Source organism: Macaca mulatta, chromosome 3 (genome assembly GCF_049350105.2).
Source record: "Macaca mulatta isolate MMU2019108-1 chromosome 3, T2T-MMU8v2.0, whole genome shotgun sequence".
Classification (NCBI taxonomy): Eukaryota; Metazoa; Chordata; class Mammalia; order Primates; family Cercopithecidae; genus Macaca; species Macaca mulatta.
In genome coordinates this window covers 77,707,829-77,733,232 of record NC_133408.1, presented here as the reverse complement: position 1 = coordinate 77,733,232, position 25,404 = coordinate 77,707,829, and the positions used below count along the sequence as shown (strand labels likewise).

General features: G+C 47.5%; 1 protein-coding gene and 1 long non-coding RNA gene across 35 annotated transcripts in view; one reads left to right on the top strand and one right to left on the bottom strand.

The window, feature by feature from the left end:
• The window catches only part of GRB10 (growth factor receptor bound protein 10), a 203,807-nt gene extending 196,407 nt beyond the window's left edge, over nucleotides 1–7,400 (bottom strand). For 9 of the 32 annotated variants that reach the window (XM_077994617.1, XM_077994599.1, XM_077994592.1 and 6 more), the window contains exon 1: nucleotides 6,301–6,615. The gene's annotated coding sequence lies outside the window, so the exon portion shown is untranslated. Of the gene's footprint in view, nucleotides 1–6,300; nucleotides 6,616–7,067 lie in introns of those variants that run through there. The other 23 variants (XM_077994627.1, XM_077994614.1, XM_077994588.1 and 20 more) reach the window with 17 other exon arrangements.
• A 49-nt stretch (nucleotides 7,401–7,449) lies between these two features.
• The window catches only part of LOC114676917 (uncharacterized), a 28,220-nt gene continuing 10,265 nt past the window's right edge, over nucleotides 7,450–25,404 (top strand). Inside the window, exons 1-6 of one of the 3 annotated variants that reach the window (XR_013415351.1) lie at nucleotides 7,471–7,677; nucleotides 10,234–10,671; nucleotides 11,093–11,193; nucleotides 12,008–12,163; nucleotides 17,504–17,771; nucleotides 19,561–21,054. This is a non-coding gene — a long non-coding RNA (uncharacterized LOC114676917). Of the gene's footprint in view, nucleotides 7,678–10,233; nucleotides 10,672–11,092; nucleotides 11,194–12,007; nucleotides 12,168–17,503; nucleotides 17,772–19,560; nucleotides 21,055–25,404 lie in introns of those variants that run through there. The other 2 variants (XR_013415350.1, XR_003728125.2) reach the window with 2 other exon arrangements.

Sequence of the window (25,404 nt, the reverse complement as noted above, 5' to 3'; positions counted from 1 at the left end):
AAAACCTAAAAACAACACAACAGACACAGACTATTAGATCAAAAATACAGAGAACCAATCCAGGTGGCTAAAAACCAAAAAACTGTCATCCTAGAAAGAGAGAAGAGGAAAATGGAAGAAAAGAAATGAAAGAATTAATTCAAAAACATGTCCAGGACCAGAAAGATCTGAGATTCCAGCTTGAATGGGCCCTCAACATACCCCACACACAAAGTGTGGACCCAACAAGACGCATCTTCAAGGAACTTCAGAACAAAGGCACAGAGAATATCCCACAAGCATCCAGACATGACAAAATGAAAACAAACAAACAAAAAAAAAACAAAAAACCACTCTGGTATGCTTTCATATACAGAATCGAGAATCAGAAGAGCTTCTTTCTCAACCCCATTCTGCCTAAAGGCAATGGAAGCCTCTAAATTTTTTAGGGAAAACTATCTTTAATTTAGAAATCCATATTCAGACAAACTGTAAATTGTGAAAGTAGAAGATGGACATTTTCCCAGACAGACAAGGTCTCAAAAAGTTCACATCTTGTACACCACTTTTTGGAAGCCTCTATAGAAAGTACTCCATCAAATTTTGGAAATAAACCAAGAAGAAAAATCATGAGATCTAAGAGAAAGACAAAGGCACATTCCAGGGACAATGGAGAAGAAAGACTCCAAGATAACAGCTCTGCAGGGAGCCTCAGAGCAACCCAGCCTGCTGCACGCAGAAAGGCACATGAGGAACTGCTTCCAAAGATAAAACTGCAGATAACCTTAGGCCTTGGAAAGGAGATTCACACAACTCTGTAAGTTTGGAGGGAAGAATGATAAGTACATTTTAAAAACTAGGTAAAAACAACTCCAGGAGAAAAAATGTCCTAGGAGAAAATCACAGTTATCACAGTATACTACATGGCTCAGCTATGAGCAGCATTAGCGGACCATCCCAACGCTGCATACTGATGGAGCCGAATGGACCAGAAGAGACGATGGGTAGACGAGAAGAGTGAGTGTAGGGTGGGGATGAGGCAAAGGGCACCATCCTCACCTTCCACGGAGTTTGAAATCAAAGAATCACATGAAAACGGGACTCTGGAGAGCAGGAGGAGGAAGAGGAGTAGGTTGCCAGGAATCGCAATATTGTCTACACCTCTTCAGAAATATGGAGGTACAGACAGAAAAAAAATCTGCTGATAAGTTACTTCTGGGGAATTATTTCGTCTTTAAACTATGTCTACATATCACTCTGATTTTAAAAATCAAACTAAATTTTAAAATAGTTTGCTCTGGGTGTTGAGGAATTAGGAAACCAGGTGACCCTTCAGATGAAGAGAACAGAAACACTGTGTGATATGGACAGACAAGGACAGCAGGGGGACAGTGCCCTGGGCAGAGACGGCAGGCCAGGACAGGGACAGCCTGTGTCCACTCACTACCTTGCAGGCCCAGGTGGGGAGAAGGCCACGGAAGCCTGCGATGGAGAGATGAGGCGACAATGACGCCAGGAAGCCCTCCTGCCTTATACTCCTGTGTCGCTCCATCACCTCACTAGGATCGCAGGCCAAGACACTCAATGTTCTCCTCTCTGGAGGGGATTCTGTGACATGCACGCAATTTTCTTCAGAAGAGAGAGGGCAGTACCCTAGAACAGACGCCTGGAAGCTCAGGTAACACCCCTACAGCCTGTCCTGGGCCAGGATGGTGTGGCCGGGGTGAAAAGACAGGCGGGCAAGGTGGCCTCTGGCTTAAACCAGCCCATATGGGACAATTAGAGGGCACTGAACATGACCCAGGCAGCTCAGCTTCCCACAGGATGTGAAGACTCTCTAGGAACAGCAATCCCAAGCAGGGCCCCAGGCCCAGCACCAGGCACTGTCCCTGGGCAGGAGGCTATGGCACAAACTTCTTAATTTAAAAATTACTCAATTCATGGTAGCTTCTGAAAGCAAGGAATCCAAAAATTATTACTATGAGATATGTGGTATTATAAAGGTTTTTATACTAAAGGGGATTCTTCACTTACAAAAGGTTGGAAGTCACTGCCTAAATACTCCCAGGGTATTTAAACAGGAAAGTTCCAGGAAAGTTAAACATCAAATAAGTAAACTAAAGGCCCTGTACGTCAGAGAAGTGGGGACCTGCCGTCTCAGGGGGGCCCAGGTAGCTTGCAGTGAGCAGCCTTGGAGGTTCCTGACCCTTGAATCCCATGTGAAAGGACAAGAGAAGGTAGAAAGTGGGTCTTCAGCTGTCCCTCGTGGTCCTCTATTGCTCAGACGTCCCCTCGGAGCTCCCAGAGTGAGACCCCTGACAGCTCACAGACAGGACCAGACAGACAGCAGTCCCAACGCAGTGCCACCTGCACTGACACAGCACATGAGGATCCCAGCCCCCAACCCCACATTAGCTCCAGTGACCTTAATGACACAATGATGAGGACCAACACACACTGAAGCACTTTCTGTGCCAACTAGTTTAGGAACCCCATGTTAATAGGCAAGACTGCCGCTGTTCATGCCCAGTTCCATTTACCTAATTCAAAACCTTTCAAGAACTTCAGGGAGAAGCAGGACTGCCCACTAGCACAGCCGTGGATACAGCTCGGAGCCACATCCCATGGGCACATCAGCCTGACCAGGATAAGCTGTCCACAGTCATTTCAGTCCCAGCTGGGATAAGTGCCTCTGTAAGAGTCCAGACACCAACCGCGGGGGCCTGAAGACAAATGCCACAGGCTCCACAGGCCTGGAGGCCAGAGATCTGTCTCCACACCCAATGCTGCTGCCCATCAGAGCTTGCGCGCTACAGGGGTCTTCACAACTTTTGCTCCTGGTTGAAGGAAACCAATTTTTGACACCTGCTATTCACTATTATCTGATTCAAATGGTTTGCAGCCAAATGAAGTCTGCAGTACACCAGCTATCTTTGCTCTTAGAATTCTACCTGTGAGGAGTTCAAACTGTCACGCTAAACATAGTCAACAAAAGGATTCTTCGGAGCACTGACTGTGGCTCAAAGAACATTCAGATAAATTCAAACAAGATTTTGTGCAACTAGCATGTACAAAGCACTGGAAGACAAAAATACAAAAGCCAAGTCCCCTTTCTAACCAACCTTATAAATTAATAGCAAGCAGGATGATCAAGTCCACAAACTGCTCTAAGACAAGGCTGACGGCAAAGTGCCTACAGATGTAAAGACTGCATGAGCTCTGCACCGTGCCAGTCACACACGTCACACCTCATGCTACCTTCCCAACAAGCCGTGGGGATAAACACGCCTATCGCTTCCATTTTAACGGATCAGGTTGGTTCACTTGTTCAGACTGGCCAAACTAGTAAGTGGTACAACCAGGAGTCAACTGAGGCAGTATGCCTGGTGGAAACGTCACTGCTGGCCGCTGCCCTGGTCAAACAGAGCAGAAAAGAAGCAGTATGGTAGGAGGGGTTATTCCTCCCCAGCGCCCATTCTCGGGCTTGACGTTAACAACAAAAAGTCCACCCTATTGCTGGGTCCTGCCCAAATAACAAGCTCCTCAAATCAGGGATCTGAAAAGACAAGAAGAATCTCCCCCAAAATCCATACGTAAAGTAGATGGTTCAAAAATGTGAATATTCTAATAAAGGGGAAAAGAAAAAATCTCCTTAGAGTCACTGTATCCTAAAAGCAAAAAAGTCACAACCACTCATTTCTACCTCTGAGATTATTTTTAATAACCCCAGGAAATGGCTTTTTCTGTTGCCATCTCAAAGGACAATCACACCATTTTTCAATCCATTATTAAAGAAGAGCCATCAGCCTGCCTTTCCACAAGTAAGCGGGTGGTTTTAAGCTTTGCCTGCTTTTATCTCCCTGTGATCACCAGGAGCCTGGACAAAACTCTCCCGAAGACAAACGTTCAGGAAAGCTCATTCCTCAGAGATCAGTTCAGAAGTGGTCCAGGTTGAGGGTGGGAGTCCGATGCAAAGGTGTCCCAGCCAAGAGGAAGAAGGAGTGAGAACAGATACAGCTCCCTAAAAGTGTGCAGCTAAAATATTCACACAAATTAAATACCAACCAGTGGCTGAATGGATCAGACCAGTTATACCCCCTAATAGTATGCAAACTCTGAAAGTGGTCCCTAGAACTCCAAAGTACCTGTCTGCCAAGCCTCACCCACCAAGTAGTTGGACGACCTTAATTTCTTCCATAATCTCCCATATTTCTGTACTTCTACAGTTATATAAAAAATAAAATAGCACAGGTTAAAAGTCTCCACTACCAGGGGAAAAAAAAAAAAAAGTTTATTTAAACTTTGAACGACTGATTACTTAAATGAAAGACAAGGCAAATATGTTCTCCTCATGAGCCATGCAATGCCACGTTGGTTTAATAAACTGAGAAACAGACACGGGGATTACGGAGCAAAGGCACAGGCTTCCCCTCCAGGAAGCAGGACCAAAATCCCCTGCAGTTAGCTCTGAGCTCTGACAGGCTGGCAACCTAACCCTAGATACAAGCTCAAATACATTCTACCATCCTGTAGATTTCTCTTCCCCTTGCAGTTAAGAGTTGGACAGAATTCCAAGGAAATAGGTTCCATTCCTTAAATTATGCCACCTTTAAAGCATTAGGTTTTACCAGATACACCAACCAAGAGTTTCTACAGCTCTAAGATGAAGCTGAAGGCACAACAGATGACTTTGTTCAAGCTGGAGTTTGATTTCTATACATTCTATAGTCTGTACCCAGAGAGATCACCAAAATCAAGTTCTGAGCTAACTCTTCGAGTCTGACTCTGCTCTCTTCTCCTACTGGAGGCTGAGTAGACATAGACATAGCCCTTGAAACTGGGCCAGGGCTGCCCTGGGTCCCAATCCTGGTGGCCATCACCATACAAAGCTCTGGACAAGTAGCTGGCATGAACCTGCCCAGCTCTGGGTTCCTGATCCATAAATGAAAAGCATTTTGAGTGGGCCAACGCTGCCCCAAAAGTGACCAAACAGGTAATGTGCAATAGATAACTTTAGGGATACATAGCTTTTCTATTTTAATTACAGTAAACATAACTACCACATCAAAACTCATGACTTCATGGATATCAAACTTTCTTCCCAAAATAAACGTGTATTTAAATGTAAAAAGTGAATGAACTAAAAGGAAACATCTAGAATGCTCTGGTAACATGGCATTAACCTTGAAGTCTGGGAGCCCCCAGACCAGGCAATCATCATTCTCTGAATGTATGACTGGCAGGCTATATATACCTGACCCATGCCACTTCCCTTTCAGAGGTGGATGTACTTTTGCAAATAAAACACAAGACTAAAATGATCCAAAGCTTAGGTTCTAGTGACAGCTTTAGTCACTTGCTGACAGTATGACCTCGGGCATGCCAATTAACCTCCTGAGCCTTGGTTTTCAGACCTGTAAAATGGGGATCAGGAGGTTGTAGAGGGGATTAAAAGCAACAAGGCTTTTGAAAGTGCCTTGTAAACTGTGAAATGCTACAGAAGTATCAGTCGCTACACTTCTCAGTTACAGGAGCAATGCCTGCTGGGCGTGTAACTCTGTCCTCAAATTCCCTCCCTGTAATCTGGGGATTGGCCTGTGTTGCCCTTCTCCTTCAAATGCTCCCAGTAAAACTCAAATATTATGTGCAGTGATCCTAGACTTTTGATTTTTTAAGAGAAAAACCTAGACATCTAGAATCATTTCTGGAAACATATTTGGTTTTTAGTACTTTTACTTAAAATACTCTCCTAAAAGACACTTCACCGCTGTCACAGCCAGAAGTCCCACTGCTGTAGAAACTCTTGATTCTCTTTCCCTCCTGGAAAGAGAGAAACTCGGGGTCAGCTCGTTAAAATATTGCCAGCATTGTGTTGTAAACCCTAGTCAACTCCGGTTGCTGCGCTAACAACATGTGTTCTTGGTAAAACTGCCTCAAACTTTAAATAGACCACCATTTCTGAAACTCGGGGGCTCCAAACGGCTGAATCAGCATTTTCAGAAACAAAGTGTTCTAGGCCTGGCCTTTTAAACAGCAGCAACGAGAAAGTTGTGCAATAACGCATATTTACGCACGAGCGTTCCTTGTTTTGGTCTTCCCCCCCCCCCCATCTCTTTAATGAAAGAAACGGCACCAAGTTTGCAAGAAAATATTCTTTCAAACGCATTGTAAAGATCCAGGACCGTGTAAAAATCACCTGTGGCTCTCTTACAGTACCAACGTTTCGGTGAAAGCAAACCATAAAAAGTTCGCGTTACTTCCAATCCCAAGAAAAGACGCACACAATAAAAAGTAAAGGATACCCTAATTTCCATAACGCACATGCTCCAGGGCAGTCGTCAGGCAGGCTTTTGGAGAGGCAATCAGCAAAGGCGGAGAGTTGCATCAGAAATTTCCTTCTGCAAACGGTACCGCTCTTATCACATTTCCACGGCTGGCGGGCGGCTAATCCGCGAGCCCTCAACTTGGTGTTAGGCCCCAGCGGCGGGTAACGGGTCACCAACAGAACCCCCCCCCCCCCAAAAAAAAAGGTTCTCCGTCCGAAGTTGGGCCGGCTTGGGACTTGGGAGTGTCTGGTACCACTGTCCCGGACGCCCGGGCGCGCGCGCCGCGGTCCCGCCGCGCAGCCGAAGCACCCGGGACTGCAGGGACGCCTGGGCGCCCACCCTCGCAGGCGACGGCCCCCAGGAGCGCGGCCTTGACCGCAGCCCCCGCCACAGCCCGCGAATCGCCGGCGTCTGACAAGATGGTTCAAGAATGCACCGCTTGGGCTCCACACCTCCCCCCAGGGGTCGGGAACGCAGCGGGGAGAGCCCGGCGGGGGGCCCGGCTGCCTCCGCCTCCGCCGCGCGCCCGCAGCCCCAGTCCCGCCTCCGAGCGCCGCCCGCTGCGGGCCCGGGGCGCCGGAGCCCCCGGCCCGGAGGCGACGCCCTTCCGCCCGCCGCGCCTCCGCGGGGCCCGGCGTCCCTGGCCGCGGCCGCCCAGGGCTCAGACAATGACGGCGCGGGGACCCGCCTGGCCGTCCCGGGCCCCGCGGGGACGCCGACCACAAAGTAACTTGCCGCCGCGCTCCCCGCCCAACTCCGTACCTGCCGCGCGCGGCTCCCCGCCGCCTCCGCGTGGCTGCCGGAGACACTCGGCGCGACCAGCGGCGGGCGCGGGTCCCCACGGGGCGAGGGCGGCGCGCAAGACTGTCCCGGGCGCCCCGTGCCGCCTGCGCTGCCGCCACCCGGGGGCTGCGCGGAAACTTTGGGCTCCACCGGGTCTCCGAGCACCGAGCCCACCCGGCCGCAGCTCGTTTCCCTCTCTGCCTCCTCCCGGCCTCCCCACCCCCTCGATGGGCTTTAAACTCGCCCGGCCCCGCCCGCCCTCCCCGCCTCTGCCGCCGCCGCCTCCGCCTCCGCCTCCTCCCCCGGCCACTTTTCCTGCTCCTCCTCCCGCCGCCACCGCCCGGACCGCTCGGCGGCCGCCAGCGCGGGAGGAGCCGGGGCCTGGGCGCAGGGCGTGGCGCGGGGGCGCGGGCCGGGCGGCCTGGGGGCCAGACGCTCCCGGAGGCTTTTGCCCCGGGCTACTGAGCAGGGCCCCTCCTCCTCCTCCTCCTCCTTCTCTCCTCGGGACTCCGGCGCGGGACCACGACCGCCGCGGCTCAGGCGGCTTCGCCGGTGAAAGACAAATTGGACCTGTCCCGAAAGACAATTTGTAAGCGAACTATTTGAAACGCACAAAATAGTAACTGCGCAGTCCAGATCCTTTATCCTGGGCGCAGCAGGACGGGACGGAAGAGCTGGGGCTGCCCCGGACTCTGTCGTGGGCTGAAGGGAACCGGCCTGAGAAAAGGAAACCTGGGTTTGCTCACTGCCAGCCAGGTCTGGGGCCTCACCTCTCTGAGCCTCAGTTTGCCCCATCTGCGTATAAGTATCCGAGTGCGGGTGGAGTGAGAGGCCCTTCATTTTTTCTTAATGCTGCCGAGCCTGGTGTCCTTATCTTTACGATGGGCTAGTAACGCCCGCCTGAGGGTTGGTGTCCTGGGGATTAAATGAGGTCATACTGGGAACATAAAGTGACTGCGAAAAATACTCCCCTCGCCCCCAATTGACGGAAGCCATTGTCATTAGTGTGATTCTTAATATCTCTACCGAGTCAAAACTATAATACACATAGCATAACGATAATTATGTCTTTTCCTGGGTCTTGGTGTTCGAAACGCAGCTACAACGATATCTTGCCTTCATAGAGCATGCAATTTGTTCAAAACCTTCATGAATCCTTGCATGTAACCCCCACTGTGGCCCTCTAGGTCGTCACTGTTAGAGTCCCACTGTATGGACTGGGAAACTGAATCTTGGAGAGGTTAAGTAACTTGCTGAAGGTCAAGTAGCTGGTAAGTGCAGAGCAAGGATTGGAAGCCATGTACAGTATTGTGCCAAAGCCCCTTGTAGGTCCCTTTTTATAGCTCCTGCTTCTAGCAGGAGTTACTCCATCTTAGACAGATGTTACTCATGGAAAGGTCATCCTTCCCTGTAACTGAAACAGACTTCCCTAAAATTTTTGCCTATTGGTCCAAGCTCAGAAACACATAAGATGAAAATCAAGAGAGGATGATGTCAAAGGATTTTAGACTCCTAGAAGAAAGGAGCACAGAGGACTCCTGTTGCAGACAAAGGACTCAAAAGAAAATTAAAGAAGAGGAAACTCGGTTTGAGCCAACTTCTCACAAACGCATCAGCTTTGAACCTTCTAGCTTTTGCTGAAGGTCCAATCAGCAATCCATGCCTACACCAGTCAGATAGCCTGATAGGCAAGGAGGTTTTAATAGAGGTTTCAAAAGTTCCTTGATACATGGACATAATGTTCTTTCAGAATCACTTATGGGTAAATTCCATACACCATGGCCCCTTTACCCCTAAATACACTGATGTGTCTTTCCTAAGAATAGAGATACTATTGTACATAACCACAATAGTCACCAAATTCGTAAATTTATATTGATAAAATACTTGTATCCAATCTGGGTCCATATTCCGGTTTAGCCAGTTGATCCAACGATGTCTTCCATAGTATTTCTTTCTCTTTGTTGTAAGATCTGCTATTGAGGTCTAGAGTCAGGTATTGCATTTAGTTGTCTCAAAATGTATGGGTTTTCAGACATTACTATTCACAGAGAAGTGATCAAGATAAATGTCCTCAAGTGTTTTCCTGCTGGCATAGGTCTCTAGAATTCCTAGGACAGGCCCTCATTCCCTACATTTCCTGGCTCTCTGTAGACATCAGTGGGCAGAACCCATTCGGGGCCACTTTCTGATGCAAGTTCATGAACTTGTCACTCTTGTGGCTGCAGAAGCTGCAGCTGTCCTCTGTGCAGTGATCCTGGATGAGCCAATCCTGTATACAGATTGTATCTTATAGCTTTCCCTTCCCCCAAACTCCAAATGCCCCTGCCCACACACTATGCTCCCTCTCAACAGAGTGGCAGCCACAGTGGAATCTAGCCATGCAGCCTATATGTTATCCTGGAGAGCCCAGCCTACTGGGCAAGGCAGGGAGGCTTGTAGTTCAAGCACTTCCCCAAGGGGAAACATATAAGCTAGAATTAGGTGTCAGGACACAGGATTCCGTGATAGTGAGAAATTCAATTATCTAAACATGAGCTAGAAGGCTCCTTCAGCTGAAAGGAGAGAATCTGATAGACTCTAATTTTTAATTAGTAATGAATTGATTAACATCTGTCTTCCCCTGTTGACTGTAAGCATGGTGACTGTGGCAACTGTGTGCCCCTTCACTAGTGTCCTTCCAGCAGGGGGAGTGCCTGGGACAGAGAGGGCACTAAGTGAATTGTCATTACTGGGGAATAGTGTCCTGTGAATTAATTTCTCAGGAGCCTCTGAGACCTGGGCACTGCCTCAAACATTGCCAGTAACCTTGGCAAAGGGAAAGTAGGGTGAATGGCACCCTGACAGCTAACTGCTTTGAGCAGCAATGGCCCTCGCCTCTGCTCTCATGAGCCACTGCTAGTCTCACAGCCCAGCCACCATCCCATGTGGCCCATGCAGACATGCGAGCACGTGTCTGGAAGCAGCCGCCTGCCCACCCCTGCAATGGGCAGGGGGTAGCGTATAGTAATAATATAATCATAGCTCCTGCCCCAGAATACCTGAGGAGCCTGCTTGTGCTACAGATCCCTGGGCCCACCCAAGCCCTGGAGAGTTCACACCTCCAGGGTTGATCTGCATTTCTTTCTTTTTTTTTTTTTTTGAGGTGGAATCTCGCTCTGTCGCCCAGCCTGGAGTGCAGTGGCTCGATCTCAGCTCACTGCAAGCCCCGCCTCCCAGGTTCACATCATTCTCCTGCCTCAGCCTCCTGAGTAGCTGGGACTACAGGTGCCCGCCACCACGCCCAGCTAATTGTTTTGTATTGTTTTAGTAGAGACTGGGTTTCACCATGTTAGCCAGGATGGTCTCGATCTCCTGACCTCATGATCCACCTGCCTCTGCCTCCCAAAGTCCTGGGATTACAGGCGTGAGCCGCTGTGCTAGGCCCATTTTTAATAGACTCCTGCACGATCTACATGCACACCAGTATTCCAAACCTAAACGAGAGGGACAGGCCACCCTGGAGTCGAGGTGGGGATCCTGACGGCATTCAAGGAAGGCTTCCCAGTGGTTGCCCCCATGGAACCCTGGAACATCGAAGATGGTAAGTTAGGCAAAGAGAACTAAAGAAAAGGCCTTTGGGATTGAGGGACAGGCGTGTTTCTCAGACCAAACCCGTGGTCTGACTCCCTCAGGGCGCAGTACCAAGTAGTTGCATTTAGTCACAGAATGTTGCTGCTGGGTCTAGGGTTAGAGTTTTGACAAGACACCAAGCTGGAGGGGTAAGAAGGGACTTATTTGTCAGATTTATATTTAACCGTTTATACGTATTTGTCAAGCATAGGCTTATTCATATATAGTGATGAGAGCTCCAGATCTGTCTGTTATGGCGCCTACCAGCACAGTGCCCCCCAGCTAGCTCTGCTCTGTCTAGAGGTTCCCCACAACCCTGGTTTTCCTTGATTCCTAAGTACCAATTAAATTGGTCAAGGATGACACTTGGCCCAAAGATTCCCATTCTGTAGGTAGGTTGGCCAGTGGGCGGAAGGATGACCCAACCAATCAGAAGCCTGCACCTGGGATTCTGAACCTGAGGTACTGGTGGGATCTGCACAATGGAGACCAGGTGAGGAACAGCTAGTTGGGATCAGCATAAGGATGGTGTGAAGTACAAAGACCCAAATAGATGCCCTCGTGCCTCCTGTCTGTCTGGACCCAGGCTGGTACAGCTATTGTTTTGAACGTCCATAAAATTCCATTTTCCGTTGTTTTGTTTTGTTTTGTTTTGTTTTTGGTGGGGGGTTGAGGGCTGTAGGGACAGAGTCTGGCACTGTCGCCTAGGCTAGAGTGCAGTGGCGCAATCTCCGCTCACTGCAACCTCCACCTCCCAGGTTCAAGCAATTCTCATGTCTCAGCCTCCCGAGTAGCTGGGATTACAGGCATGCGCCACTATGCCCAGCTAATTTTTTATATTTGTAGTACAGACAGGGTTTCACCATGTTGGCCAGGCTGGTCTTGAACTCCTAACCTCAGGTAATCCACCTGCCTCAGCCTCCCAGAGTGCTGGGATTACAAGTGTGAGTCGCCGCACCTGGCCCCATTTTCCTTATATTGTCTTAATATCAACTCTTCTTTTCTGAAGTTGCTTGGATCAAAATGTCTTTATAACCAGAGCAGAGGCTCACAGAAGGGTGTTTGTTCAGGCTGGTTACTTAGGTATAATTTGCTGACCAGAAAATTTATCCTTTTTTAATGTGCATTTTGTGGAGTTTGGAAAGGTATATAGTTGTGGAACCAGTAAAGACATTAATACAAAGAGTTTTGACCCCAAAAAGTTTTCTCATGCTCCTTGTCAGTCCCCCTCCCTACTCCAGGCAACTGATCCTCTCCCATTTCTTAGGTTTTGCTTTTCTTTTATCTTTTTTTTTTTTTTTTTGTAGAGGTGGGGATCTCCCTGTGTTACCCAGGCTATTCTTGAACTCTCGGCCTCAAAGCAATCCTCCCTGCTCAGCCTCCCAAAGTACTGGGATTCCAGGTGTGAGTCACCACGCCCAGCCGTGTTGCTCTCAAGATTGTCATCTGAATGGAATCACACAGTAGGTAACTTGGCGTAATGCCCTTGTGAATCATCCATTTTTAGTGACTAGATAGCATGATACTTTAATTGGGGTAGGTGTACATCCACTTGTTCAGCCATTCTCTGGCTGGCGAAAATTTAGACTAAAACTGCAGATGCAGTTTTGGGCAATTATGAATAAAACTGCTATGAGTATTTGGGTAAAAGTTTTTCTGGAAATGTAAGTTTTCATTTCTCTTGGGTAAATAAAGAGAGACTGCTGGGTCATATCTCGGTATATGTTTACCAGGAACTGCCAAACTATTTTCAAAGTGAGTATAGTATTTGTGTCTGCACCAAAAATGTATAAGTGTTCCAATTGCTCTACATCTTGCCCCACACTTGCTGTTGTTGGTCTTTTTCATTTCTGCCCCATATTGTGGGGCAGCTTCTAATATTGTGTGGTATCTCGTTCTGATTTTAATTTGCATTTCCTTCATGGCTAATAATGTTGAGCACTTCTTCATGTGCTTATTTGCTGTGCATATACAGTGTTTTGTAAAGTGTCTATTCAAATAATGTGCCCATCTTTTTTTTTTTTCTTATCATTGAGTTCTGAGAGTTATGTATATGTTCTGAATATCAATCCTTTAGTAGAGATATGTTTTGCAAGTATTTTCTCCCATTCTTTTCATTTTTTATATGGTGCCTTTCAAACAGCAGAAGTTTTTTGTTTTGTGAGTTAAATTATCAATTTGTCCTTTCCTGGATTGTTTTTTGTGTCCTGTCTAAGAAATTCTTGCCTAGACCAACTGCAGTGACTTTCTTTTATGTTTTCTTCCAGAAGTTGTATAGTTTTGGCTCTTAGAGATATAATTCAATTGTAATTCATTTTTGTAGACCATGTGAAACAAGGGTGAAGGTTCTTTTTTGTGGCATATGGATGTCTGCTTGTCCCACTGGGTGATTTGAAGTCATTAGGTGATCCCAGTTTTGTTTTAGAAGCTCCATCCAGCTACAGTGGAGCCAACAGACCATTTAGGAGACTGGTAGGTGAGGATGATGTTGGGCTGTGACAGAGGGGATGGACAATAATGAACAGATTGGGGTGAGTATAGGACATATATACCACAGCAAATCTCTGCCCTTCTGGTGACCCTGGGCTTAGATGAGACTGTGGCAGTGAGCATAGTGCCTGGCACAGAGGGAGGGAGGCACAGCGCAGGGAGAGCACATGGCCATGTTGCTGCTGGAAGATCCCATCATGTAGCAAACTCAGCGCCCTCCCCCGGGGAACTCTTTCTGAGACGTCTCCATCTTAGTTGAAACAACACTGCACCCATTAGGATGCTTTGGGCTGCAGGGAACAGAGCAGAGCTTACCAGCCTTGTCCAGGACTTCTGTCCACATCATTCTCAGGGCCGTGGCTTTTCCTAATGCTTGCCCCGGTAGTGTCAAGATCACAATGCAGATGCAGTTCCAGGCATCAGTTCCCCTGATAACTGTGTCCAGGGGCACAAAGGGGACATTCTCCTCTCTTGCCTCATGCCAGAATCCACTAGGAGATTTCTTGTCACATTTCGGGATCTAGAACATGGTCTCAGGCCAGTGCCCCAGCAGGAAGGAAGGTGAAAATGTGAGCATCACGCATCTTTAACTTCCATATTGTGGGGGCAGCTTCTACCAGCAAGAAAGAAGGATCCGGGATGGGGGTGGCTGGTAAATGGACCACCAAAAGGACATGGCCAATAGCAGATGGCCTTTTTGGCAATGAAGAGCTGAGAGCCTCTCTAGTTTAGAAGGAGCTTCCTAAATAAATGCAACATGGGAATTAGGATCCTAGGAATGACGTGCAATTCTAAATCCCTAGGCATCCAAACCTAGTTATATCTCTAAAACATGAGCTCCTTTCCAGCCACTTTAAAAAAAAAAAAAAAAAAAAGTTATTTCAGCATCTTAACCCCATTAGAAGTTAATTAACCATGAGTGTAGCACAAACTTTACTTAATAAAATATATCTCCATCCCAATACACTTCATGATTTTAATAACCAAAGTTCCAAAGCTAGTAGGAGAGTCCAAAATAAGAACAAAAATTTTTAATTGGTAAAAATTATTTAGAGCTACTGGGGATTTAGTATTAGCATAACCTGCACGGTGTGCGAGGGCAAGTGAATGTATGTTTTTGAGACAGCACCTTACAGTTAATGTGTAAGATGTTAAAGCCAGAAGCTGCTTCAGTTAGTCAGCATACATTCTTTAAGAGGATTAATCTGCCTGCATGAGGTACGAGACTACACAGAAAATAGAACAGCTAATCCTGGAGATGAACCTGATAAAGAGATCCCACAATTGGTACTTACAGCAGTGAGGAACCCTATCCAGGTGGAGGGCGATCACGCGAGTGTTTGCATTCACTTTGGGCTTGTACTTGTGTTAGCCAAGTCTGGATGTTCATTTGCACAGGGGAGAACTATATTTTACAATAATTTGCAGAGAGTCCTTCTCATTCATTTATATGTAAATGTAGCCCAGGGTCATTTTTTAGGACTCATCAGATTTAAAGATCGAGTGACTGTATGTGACAGATTTTTCCAGGAGAAACTCAATATTTTTTCTTCTCCTTACCTTAGTTATTATCTTCTCCTCTTTCTTCTCCTCCCTCTTCATTCTCAAAACAAGCACCATCTCTAAGTGCCTACTTCAGCATAAACAGGTGATATATGTTTATGTGTACCTTACATTAGATACTGTACCAGGCACTTTATATACATATTTCAGTTAATCCTCATAATAAATTTGAGGCAAATATTGTTTTCTCAGTTTTATAGTCGAGGAAGCAGACTCAGGGAAGCTACATGGCTTTTCAAGGTCACTTAACAAATCAAAGGCAGGGCTGGCATTTGAAGCCCCCTTTGTCTGACTCCCAGTCCCTTCTACCTTCTTCCCACTATTCCTGGCTGTCTCTACTGTCATTTCTTGTCATTTGATTATTTTTCATATAACCAGTTATTTAAATGTATGACCTAATGGGATGTCTTTTGTGCAAAAGTCTGCAATTAGATTTCAGTATCATAAAGTTCTTCCTCTTTAGGAAAGGTGTTCTTGTTTATTTTTGGATCCTAAAATGTGATCTCATTTCTATTTAAGCGTGTGTCCCTGAATCCAAGGTGGAGGAAGGGGAGGGTCATGGGAGGAAGATATTAAAGTCTTTTATTTATTCAAGTTAGGGATTTTAACCTCACACCTACCCACCCCTCCTTACCCTCCTACTGTTAGGGAGTTTGACTGACTTGGCTCTGATGCTAGCTTGGGAATTCTGACCTCCTGGAGACCAGAGACACAGGATGGGTATGGCACCATGACAGATGGCTGCAGAAATGGGTGGTGTGAAGAGCCAACCCTAGAGTGGGTGGAGCTGGGTCAGTGACGATGCAGTCAGGCAAAATATCCAAAAAGTGCAAAAGAGGTAGATGTCCTACAGGTGAGTGACCCTCATGGTGATGAGACACCTGGTGGACAGAAGGAGCTAGCAAGGTCTGCTCATAGATGGAAGTCCAATGGCAGATACTCAGTCCCTGGGAAAGAACAAGATAGGGCTTCCATCCAGCAGGAAGTGAGTTAGGAGATCAAGACTATTGACAGTAAAAGGTGGCACCCCACTGCTAGAACTAGGAAACAAGTCTGTAGAGGACCTGAGTCCCCAATCACCCCTGTGACACTCCTTCAGTATTCCTTCAGGAGAGGAATGCCAGTGTCTACAGGGAGTCTTTGAAGGAGGAGAGGAGGAATAAGGGGGAAGGAAGTAATGCAACTCAGAAAGCCTGTACTAGGCCAGGTGTGGTGGCTCACGCCTGTAATCCCAGCATTTGAGGAGGCTGAGGTGGGTGGATCATTTGAGATCAGGAGTTCAAGATCAGCCAGGCCAACATGGCAAAATCCTGTCTCTGCTAAAAATACAAAAATTAGCTGGGCACGGTGGCAGGCGCCTGTAATCCCAGCTACGCGGGAGGCTGAGACACAAGAATTGCTTGAACCCAGGAGGCAGAGGCTGCAGTGAGCCGAGATAGCACCACTGCACTCCAGCCTGGGCAACAGAGTGAGAGTCCATCTCGAAAAGAAAAGAGAAGGGGAGGGGAGGGCAGGGGAGGGGAGGGGAGGGGAGGGGAGGGGAGGGGAGCCTGTCCTAAAGACCATCAGTGACAACTCATTCAGTTAACAGACACCGATTAAATGCCGACTACCTGCAGCGTTGCAGGTGGGTGCAGAGCAGTCCAGAGGCAGTCAAGATGTTGGCATTGACGACCTTACAAACGTTTCTGCAACAGGACACTGAGAGGCTGAGACAGACTCTTTGGGGGGCTATACGATGATGAAGGCAGATGTATTCCAGAAAGAGTCTTCCCAGGGAGGGATGCGCAGACTTTCCAAACTGCCCAGGGGCCCTAAGTGTCTGAGTCATCAAGAGTCCAGGGTCCCAGCTGGGGCTCTGAGAGACTGGTCGGTGAGGACAGCAGTTAGCAGCTGCTCTGTCTCTCAGAGCCTCCATGTCTGCATGTCTCAAAAACTCCATGAGGACTCTTTGTATAGAGGCCATCACCCGTGGAGGAAGTTCGTCACGATGCCCTAGTAGAGCATTCGGTTGGGGGCTCCACATCCATTCAGTTCTAGTTAAGAACATATGTTTTGGAACCAGGAATTTGACCTGGGTTCAAATTCTAACTTTGCTTCTTGTTAGTTGTGGCACTGTGGATAAATTACACAGACTCTGTAACTCAACTTCCTCAGCTATAGTCAGGATGATAATTCTTACCTAATAGTGTTGTTTTAGTGGATTTTTATATCTTACGTTTGTCCGTAATGAGTTAAAATTTAATGCAACATAATAAACCACCCCAAATAGAGTGGCATAAAACAAACACCATTTTATTTTGTTTGCACAACTGTGAGTCAGTGAGTCAGGCATGGCACAGTGAGAACAGCCAGCTTGCCTCATCTCTACCATGCCTGGCAATCAGAGTCATCTGTCCCCGTGTCCCAGAGATATAGTGGTTGGCTTAGGAATGGGCCTGGGAATCAACTCAGGCCAAAGAAGAGTGAGGAGGAGGAAGTTTACTGGGGGTGTCTAGAAAAGGAGTTTCCTTTCCTTTCTTACGTGGGACACGAGCTATGAATGAGAAAGCGTGGAACCTCAGGTGCACTGGCCGCCTCCCTGGCTCTAAGGAGAGTCCACTGAGGAGGAAGCTGACCCTGTGAGCTTCAACATAGGGGAACAGAGGACACATGGGCATCTGAGGTCATCACAGACCATCCCACCCTGGACTTCACATTCTGAGAGTCAATAAACATCCTTCCTGTTTTTTGTTTTTTGTTTTTTTGAGACAGGGTCTTGCTGTGTTGCCCAGGCTGTTCTTGAACTCCTAGTATCAAGCAATCTTCCCACCTCAGCCCCCTGAGTAACTGAGACTACAGATACATGCCCTGACACCTGTCTCATGGACTATTGCTTTTACTTGCGGCTTAAAGCATCATGACTAATATAATTGTTCACTATGATACCATGTGGTAACCACCCTATAAAGAGGAGCAGTGTCATGGAGTCGCCTTTCTGCACAGAAGCCTCCGTTCCTTTTGCTATCACAGCACCAGGTATACCAATGTTCATGAATAAGGCAGGGCTGCTTGGTTATTTAACCTAGGGGAAGTGTCCCCGGCCAGGGAAGGCACATCAGGAAGCCACAAACTCTGAGTGGGGGCTGGAAAAGGGTGCAAATCCTCCACTGAGACTGTGGACCATTCACCCTACCCTATAGTTCCCACCAGAGACTCTGGCCTGAAACAGCATGGGTGTTTTGGAAGGTGCACTTACCATTCAGCTCTGCTCTATTTGTGTTGTTTTAGAAAAAAACCTCTACATCTACACAGTAACACTTTGCTTTCCAAAGCATTTTAGGGAACAGGGTTATCCTAATTCATTCCTAGCATCTTAATGAATTGTTTAAGGTCTTAAGAAGAACTCTCCAACACTTGATGCCAAAATGACCCCACAGCCCCCAAAAGAGACACTACTCAGGGACTCCCCCGCAACCCCAGAGTCAGAGCTATCACTGAATGCTCAAGTTAGGGTCTTTTGGGAATATGTCATGAAGCACAGTCATTCTTCCAGAAGGGCTACTGAGAAATCCTATCACAGTAGAGAGGACAGATTTAGGAGTCAATACAGCCACACCCCTTACTTGCCATGGGTCATAGACTGGCTACCCAATGACTCCAAGCTTCAGTATTCTCGGGTATCTTGCAGGGACCATCTACTGTGGGCAAAATCAACTAGACCATGGGTCTGAAGTGCCTAGCAAGATAGCGGCTCATGGTAAGACTCAGTCAGTGGGGGTTATACTTCCTCCCTCACCTGGAGGAACTTAGTAGTATCTGGAGTAGGTTCAGTTCCTGCTCGACCACTGGTGAGACCCCCATTCTGCCTCCTTTCCTCATCTGTAAGATGGGGAAATAACAGCACATACTCCGTAGGGTGGCTTCTTAGGATTAAATTTGTATGTATGTAATGGAATGATCTGTGGTGCCACCAGCAATGAACTCTGGGGACCATCCCTCCAGGTGAGCCATAAATATATGCTTGGGATCCTCCTGACTCCCAGGCCTATGGTTCTTCAGGCTCATCCTGCCAGGAGAATGGCCTGATCGGGGATGGCCTTCAGTTACTTTCTTTTTTTTTTTGAGACGGAGTCTCGCTCTGTCGCCCAGGCTGGAGTGCAGTGGCGCGATCTCGGCTCACTGCAAGCTCCGCCTCCCGGGTTCACGCCATTCTCCTGCCTCAGCCTCCCGAGTAGCTGGGACTACAGGCGCCCACAACCGCGCCCGGCTAATTTTTTTTGTATTTTTAGTAGAGACGGGGTTTCACCGTGGTCTCGATCTCCTGACCTTGTGATCCGCCCGCCTCGGCCTCCCAAAGTGCTGGGATTACAGGCATGAGCCACCGCGCCCGGCTAGTTACTTTCTTCTTTGGGAAAGAAGAGACTCAGAATGACAGCCCGGTCAGTCGGATGGCAGTGTCCAAGGAATGAACCACCTAGGTAGTTACTCTGCGCATGGGACAAGACGTCCTGTGCCTGTTCCCACCCTGATATGTTGACAGGACCTTTGAAGGGCTGGGCAGGGCTGCCTGCAAGGTGAGTTGTGAGCTGGGCACCCTAATCTCACCTGACAGGGACTCACCACACATACCCTCTGGGCCACCATTCAGCCCTCATGGCATCACCCAGCTAGAGCCAAATGGAGGAACTCGACTTTGGTGGATATACACCAAAGAAAGAGAAAGAGGAAGCAAGGCTGCCTGGCACTGAGCATCTCATTTTATAGCCATCTGTGAAAGAAGAGCTATCATTTAATTTAAATTTCCCTTATATTCACAACTTTACAGGAAGAGTTAAAAATACAATCCTAAACCGAAAGAACAAAACTGGAGGCATCACACTACCTGACTTCAAACTATACTACAAGGCTACAGTATCCAAAACAGCATGGTACTGGTACCAAAACAGACATGCAGACCAATGGAATAGAACAGAGCTCTCAGAAATAATACCACACATCTACAGTCATCTGATCTTTGACAAACCTGACAAAAACAAGAAATGGGGAAAGGATTCCCTATTTAATAAATGGTGCTAGGAAAATTGGCTAGCCATTAAGTAGAAAGCTGAAACTGGATCCTTTCCTTACTCCTTATACGAAAATTAATTCAAGATGGATTAGAGACTTAAATGTTAGACCTAAAACCATAAAAACCCTAGAAGAAAACCTAGGTAATACCATTCAAGACATAGGCATGGGCAAGGACTTCATGTATAAAACACCAAAAGCAACAGCAACAAAAGCCAAAATACACAAATGGGATCTAATTAAAGAGCTTCTGCACAGCAAAAGAAACTACCATCATAGTGAACAGGCAACCTAAAGAATGGGAGAAAATTTTTGCAATCTACTCATATGACAAAGGGCTAATATCCAGAACCTACAAAGAATTCAAACAAATTTACAAGAAAAAACAACCCCATCAAAAAGTGGGCAGAGGATATGAACAGACAGTTCTCAAAAGAAGACATTCATACAGCCAACAGACACATGAAAAAATGCTCATCATCACTCGCCATCAGAGAAATGCAAATCAAAACCACAATGAGATACCATCTCACGCCAGTTAGAATGGCAGTCATTAAAAAGTCAGGAAACAACAGGTGCTGAAGAGAATGTGGAGAAATAGGAACACTTTTACACTGTTGGTGGGACTGTAAACTAGTTCAACCATTGTGGGAAACAGTGTGGCAATTCCTCAAGGATCTAGAACTAGAAATACCATTTGACCCAGCCATCCCATTACTGGGTATATACCCGAAGGATTATAAATCATGCTGCTATAAAGACACGTGCACACGTATGTTTATTGCAGCACTATTCACAATAGCAGAGACTTGGAATCAACCCAAATGTCCATCAGTGACAGACAGACTGGATTAAGAAAATGTGGCACATATACACCATGGAATACTATGCAGCCATAAAAAAGGATGAGTTCATGTCCTTTGTAGGGACATGGATGCAGCTGGAAACCATCATTCTCAGCAGACTGTCGCAAGAACAGAAAACCAAACACCGCATGTTCTCACTCATAGGTGGGAACTGAACAATGAGATCACTTGGACACAGGAAGGAGAACATCACACACCGGGGCCTATTGTGGGGAGGGGGGAAGAGGGAGGGATAGCATTAGGAGATATACCTAATGTAAATGACGAGTTAATGGGTACAGCACACCAACATGGCACATGTATACATATGTAACAAATCTGCATGTTGTGCACATGTACCCTGGAACTTAAAGTATAATAATAATAATAAATACATGAAATGTCAACTGTTTGGATGACCTTTTGCCACTTCCCAATAGATATGATGTACATGTTTCCATCTCAACAGCCAGAAATGAGTTTCGCATTCTGTTTTGATTTCAGCTGCCTCCAGGCACCCCTTTCTATGAATCGACACCCTCCAAGTGCATGTCTGTGGGGCACTTGGCCCCTTTCCAGTTTTTGGCTGCTATGAATAGCACCGCAAGAAACACCCTTGGACAAGCCACTTTTTTTTTTTCAAATCCTTTACATATCTCACTAGAACATTGCTGTTTCCTTTTCTTCTTTTATTAGAGTTGAGGAAGAAAGGACTTATTCCAGCTACCTGAACAGAAAGGGCTCATTAAGAGGAATTTTTCTGGGGGGACAGGCAGCAGCTGTTCTAGGGGGGTCGCTGTTGTTGGTGGGTGCAGAGGGGTCGCTGTTGCTGGTGGTTGCTGCCACTCCTTGTTCCCTTCCCTCCCCCTGCGTCCAGGTCTGCTGGCTGGCACCTGCCCCATGTGGTCTGCCTCTCATCACTGGCTTTCATGAGGATGCTGTGGCTCCTGCAGCACCAACTGGCCAATTTCCTCACAGTGTTGATTTCCACTGCCAGCAAGCTCAGTCTGTCAGATTCCATAGTCCATATTCCTCAACTGGCTGTCTCCTTAGTCTAAGTCAGATTTCACACAAGGCCAGGACACAGGTAGGGCCTACAATGGGACAGGAGGGCTGTGTCATGAAATGAACCAAATTTAGTTGACAGTCGACCCTTTAGCCACACAGGTTTGAACTGGGTAGGTCCACTTAGGCGTGGGTTTTCATCCTCCTCTGCCACTGCTGAGGCACTAAGAACAACCCCCCTTCTTCCTCAGCCTTAAGGTGAAGATGAAGCTGAAGACCTTTACGATGATCCGCTTCCACTTATTGAAGAGTAAATACATTTTCTCTTGTTTATAAGTTTTATAGTAACATTTTCTTTTCTCTTTTAATTTTTTAAATTTTTTTTAATTTATTTTTTGAGATGGAGTCTCACTCTGTTGCCCAGGCTGGAGCGCAGTGGCGCGATCTCGGTTCACTGCAACCTCCGCCTCCTGGGTTCAAGCAATTCTCCTGTCTCAGCCTCCCGAGTAGCTGGGATGACAGGCATGCGACACCATGTCTGGCTAATATTTGTATTTTTAGCAGAGACGGGGTTTCACCATGTTGGCCAGGCTGGTCTCGAACTCCTGACCTCAGGTGATCCAGCCCGGCCTCCCAAAGTGCTGGGATTACAGGCATGAGCCACCTCACCCATCCTTTTTAATGTTATTCTTTTTCTCTCTAGCTTACTTTAGTGTTAGAATACAGTATATGACATATGTAATGAAATATGTGTGAATCAACTGCTTATGTGGTCAGTAAGTCTTCCAGCCAACAGCTATTCATAGTTAAGTTGGTGGGGAGTCAAAAGTTATATGTGAATTTTTGACTGCACAGGGGTCGGTGCTCCTAGCTTCAGTGTTGTTGAAGGGTCAACTGTAACTTGATCTCCAAATTGGATTTTACAAACCATGCCCAAAACTTGGTGACTGAAAACCACCACCATCTAATTTGTTCATAATTTTCTGGACCAGTGATTTAGACTGGGCCTAGCAGCATAGTGCTTCTGCAGGCTTTACCTGGGATCCTTCGTGCCCTGGGGTTGGGGCTGGGGCTGCCTACTGGGGGTGTGTAGGCCAGGGGTCCTGGGCTGGGACAGCCGTTGTGTTCCTCCGTAGGATTTCGTCTTGCACTTGCAGGGCGTTGTCTCAGGGAGATGGAGAGGACAAGTCCTGGTGGCTAGGGGCTCTCCGTGCTCCTGCTGCGTCATGTTTGCTAGGGTTATGTTGGCCAGTTTGGGAGAGTGATGCCTGTGGGTGCAGACATGTGACTTAGGGTGCTTTGGGAGCTGTTGCCTTAACACTTGACAACACACATACATGAAACTTCAAACGAAACCTGGAAAATTTGAAAGAAGATACATACTGCTTTATACTAAACATACTACTTTAAACATACTACTTTAAACCAGGTCTTATTTCTGTATGTGGTCACTGTGAATGCATATCTTTTATTAAGCCTTATAATTATCTCATGAATAGCAAGATCATATTACATTTGTCTACTTTTGTTAAAAGTTTTAACATATTTAATATAAACATTTAAAATGTACCACAAATTTTGTAATCCTGATTTAGCTTTTTTTTTTTTTTTTTTTCATTTTTCTATACCAAGTGCCTGTAAAAACAGAAGTGAAATGGGCCTCTACTGGCCTCCCAAACCTCTGGTCATAAGTCTGGTCATAGGGTCAGCCCATAGATGGGCTGCTCTGAGCTGAGGGGAGCCAACTCAGAGGTGGAGATTGGTACGCAGGACGGTCACTGGAGGGTGTTCTCGGGAACACCTGTGGGAGGGAAGGAACAAAGTAAGAGTTGAAGATGGTGTTGAATGGCAACACTGTCATAGAAGTCTCCGCTGACCCTGTGGACAGCTCTGTGCTGGGATCTTCTAAACTGGGACAAAGAGGTGGGGTTCCCATGACCACTGCTCCCCTGTCAGTCAGCCATTGGATGCGGCTGCCCCCCAGCAAGGGCACCTGAGTGCAGGCATGTCTTACAGAGGGACTCCGCTGGGCACGACTGGCCACCCACCCACACTGGCAGCAGCTGGGAGATGAGCCCATTCGTTGAAGAAGGGAGTTTGGGCTGGGTGGCCTGGCATCCGCATGCCACCCCGGTCACATCTCCTTCCTTGCACCCTTGCCGTAGGGATGAGACCATGAAAAAGCCATGCAACCACAGGGAAGCACAGCTGCCCGAGCAGCAGGTCTGTGGGCACAGCAGCTTCCCCTGGAAGGAGCACGGCCCCGGCAGGCCTGCTGAGGCTTGTCCAGTCCAGTACTGCGAACGCTGGTGAGAACTAATCCGCAGATGTCTGGGTGCCCCACGTCTTTGACATATAAATTGGGGTTTTCTGTTGCAGGCATTTCTCTGCAAGCTTAACTGCTACACCCTGGATCGGCTGCAGTCTCATCAATGGGCAGCCTCCCCTAACAGCCTGAATTTAGGGGAGGCCGACCACATTCACAGGTCATAAACCACCCTCTTTCTGGTCTAAGATTTCCTGTCATGGATATCGCAGCAGTGACAAAAGCCTGAAGACTTACTCTCCAGCGGTAATCCCCACACGGCACCACCTACAAATGTGGTCTTCACTGACCCACCCGGAGTCTCTCCCATGCAGCGTCCTAGCCAACTCAGGCTCCCATAAGAACATATCACAGACTATGGGGCTTAAACAATAGACGCTTATTTTCTCATGCTTCTGGAAGCCAAAGTCCGAGATCAGGGTGTGGGCAAGGCTAGTTTCTCCTGAGCCTGTGCTTCTATGTTCTCACAGGGTCTGCCCACTGAGTGTCCGTGTCCCAATCTCCTCTTATAAGGTCACGAGTCAGGTTGGATTAGGTCCAACTCTTATGACCTCCTTTCACCTTAGTTACCACCTTATGGACCCTGTCTTCAAATACAGTCACATTGGGGTTTGGGCTTCAACTTAACGTATTTTGGGGGATACAGTTCAGTCCACAGCATCCCCAGCTCACTGCTCCATGCATGTCTTCTTGCAGTGGTGGCTTCCAATCCTGGCCACAGCTCAGTTTTTGCTCTTTTTTAGCTGCTTTTCAGAATTTCCTAGGCTTGAAGAGTAATGGGATTATTTACTTCCCCTCCACCTAAACCAAAACCTGTGGTCTAGTGTGTGCTGCCTCCAGTGGTCATCCTTGATCAAAAGATCCTTGAAGCATCTTGCTAGGCGAGGCCTCAGATAGAGTTCTTCAGCCACATCAGAAGCCGACCTCTTCCCTCTGCAGAAACAGGACTTGCATTCTGTCCAGCTGCATCCTCTGTCCCCCCTCCTCTTCCTTCCTGTTCCTCTAGGTTCTGCCACTTCCCTGTCCCCAGGCCCCCTCGTTCCATCCCAGCATTTTTCCTGTCCAGGAACCAAGGCTGAGGAATTCTAGGCAGGGTGCCAGGGCTGGCCTGGAACCTCCAGGAGGGACACCTGCAGGGCCAGACCAGACCACAAACTGAGGGAAGACTTACAAAGAGAACTTTCAGGAAGCAGGTGCCTGACAGGTCCCCACAATCTGGGTCCTGTCAGTGCTCCAGGGAATATCATGAATGCAGAGTGCTGAAGACAAATGGCCATGGTGTGTGTGGAGGAGGGAGGGGGAGACCATGAGAATGAGTCCTCCTTGTCGAACCCTGTAACTCTTCCTGAGTCATGCCACCTTCCTTTCCACTGATGCACGGGTGACTGCAATTCAGCCTACTCCCTGAACTCCAGACTCACATTTG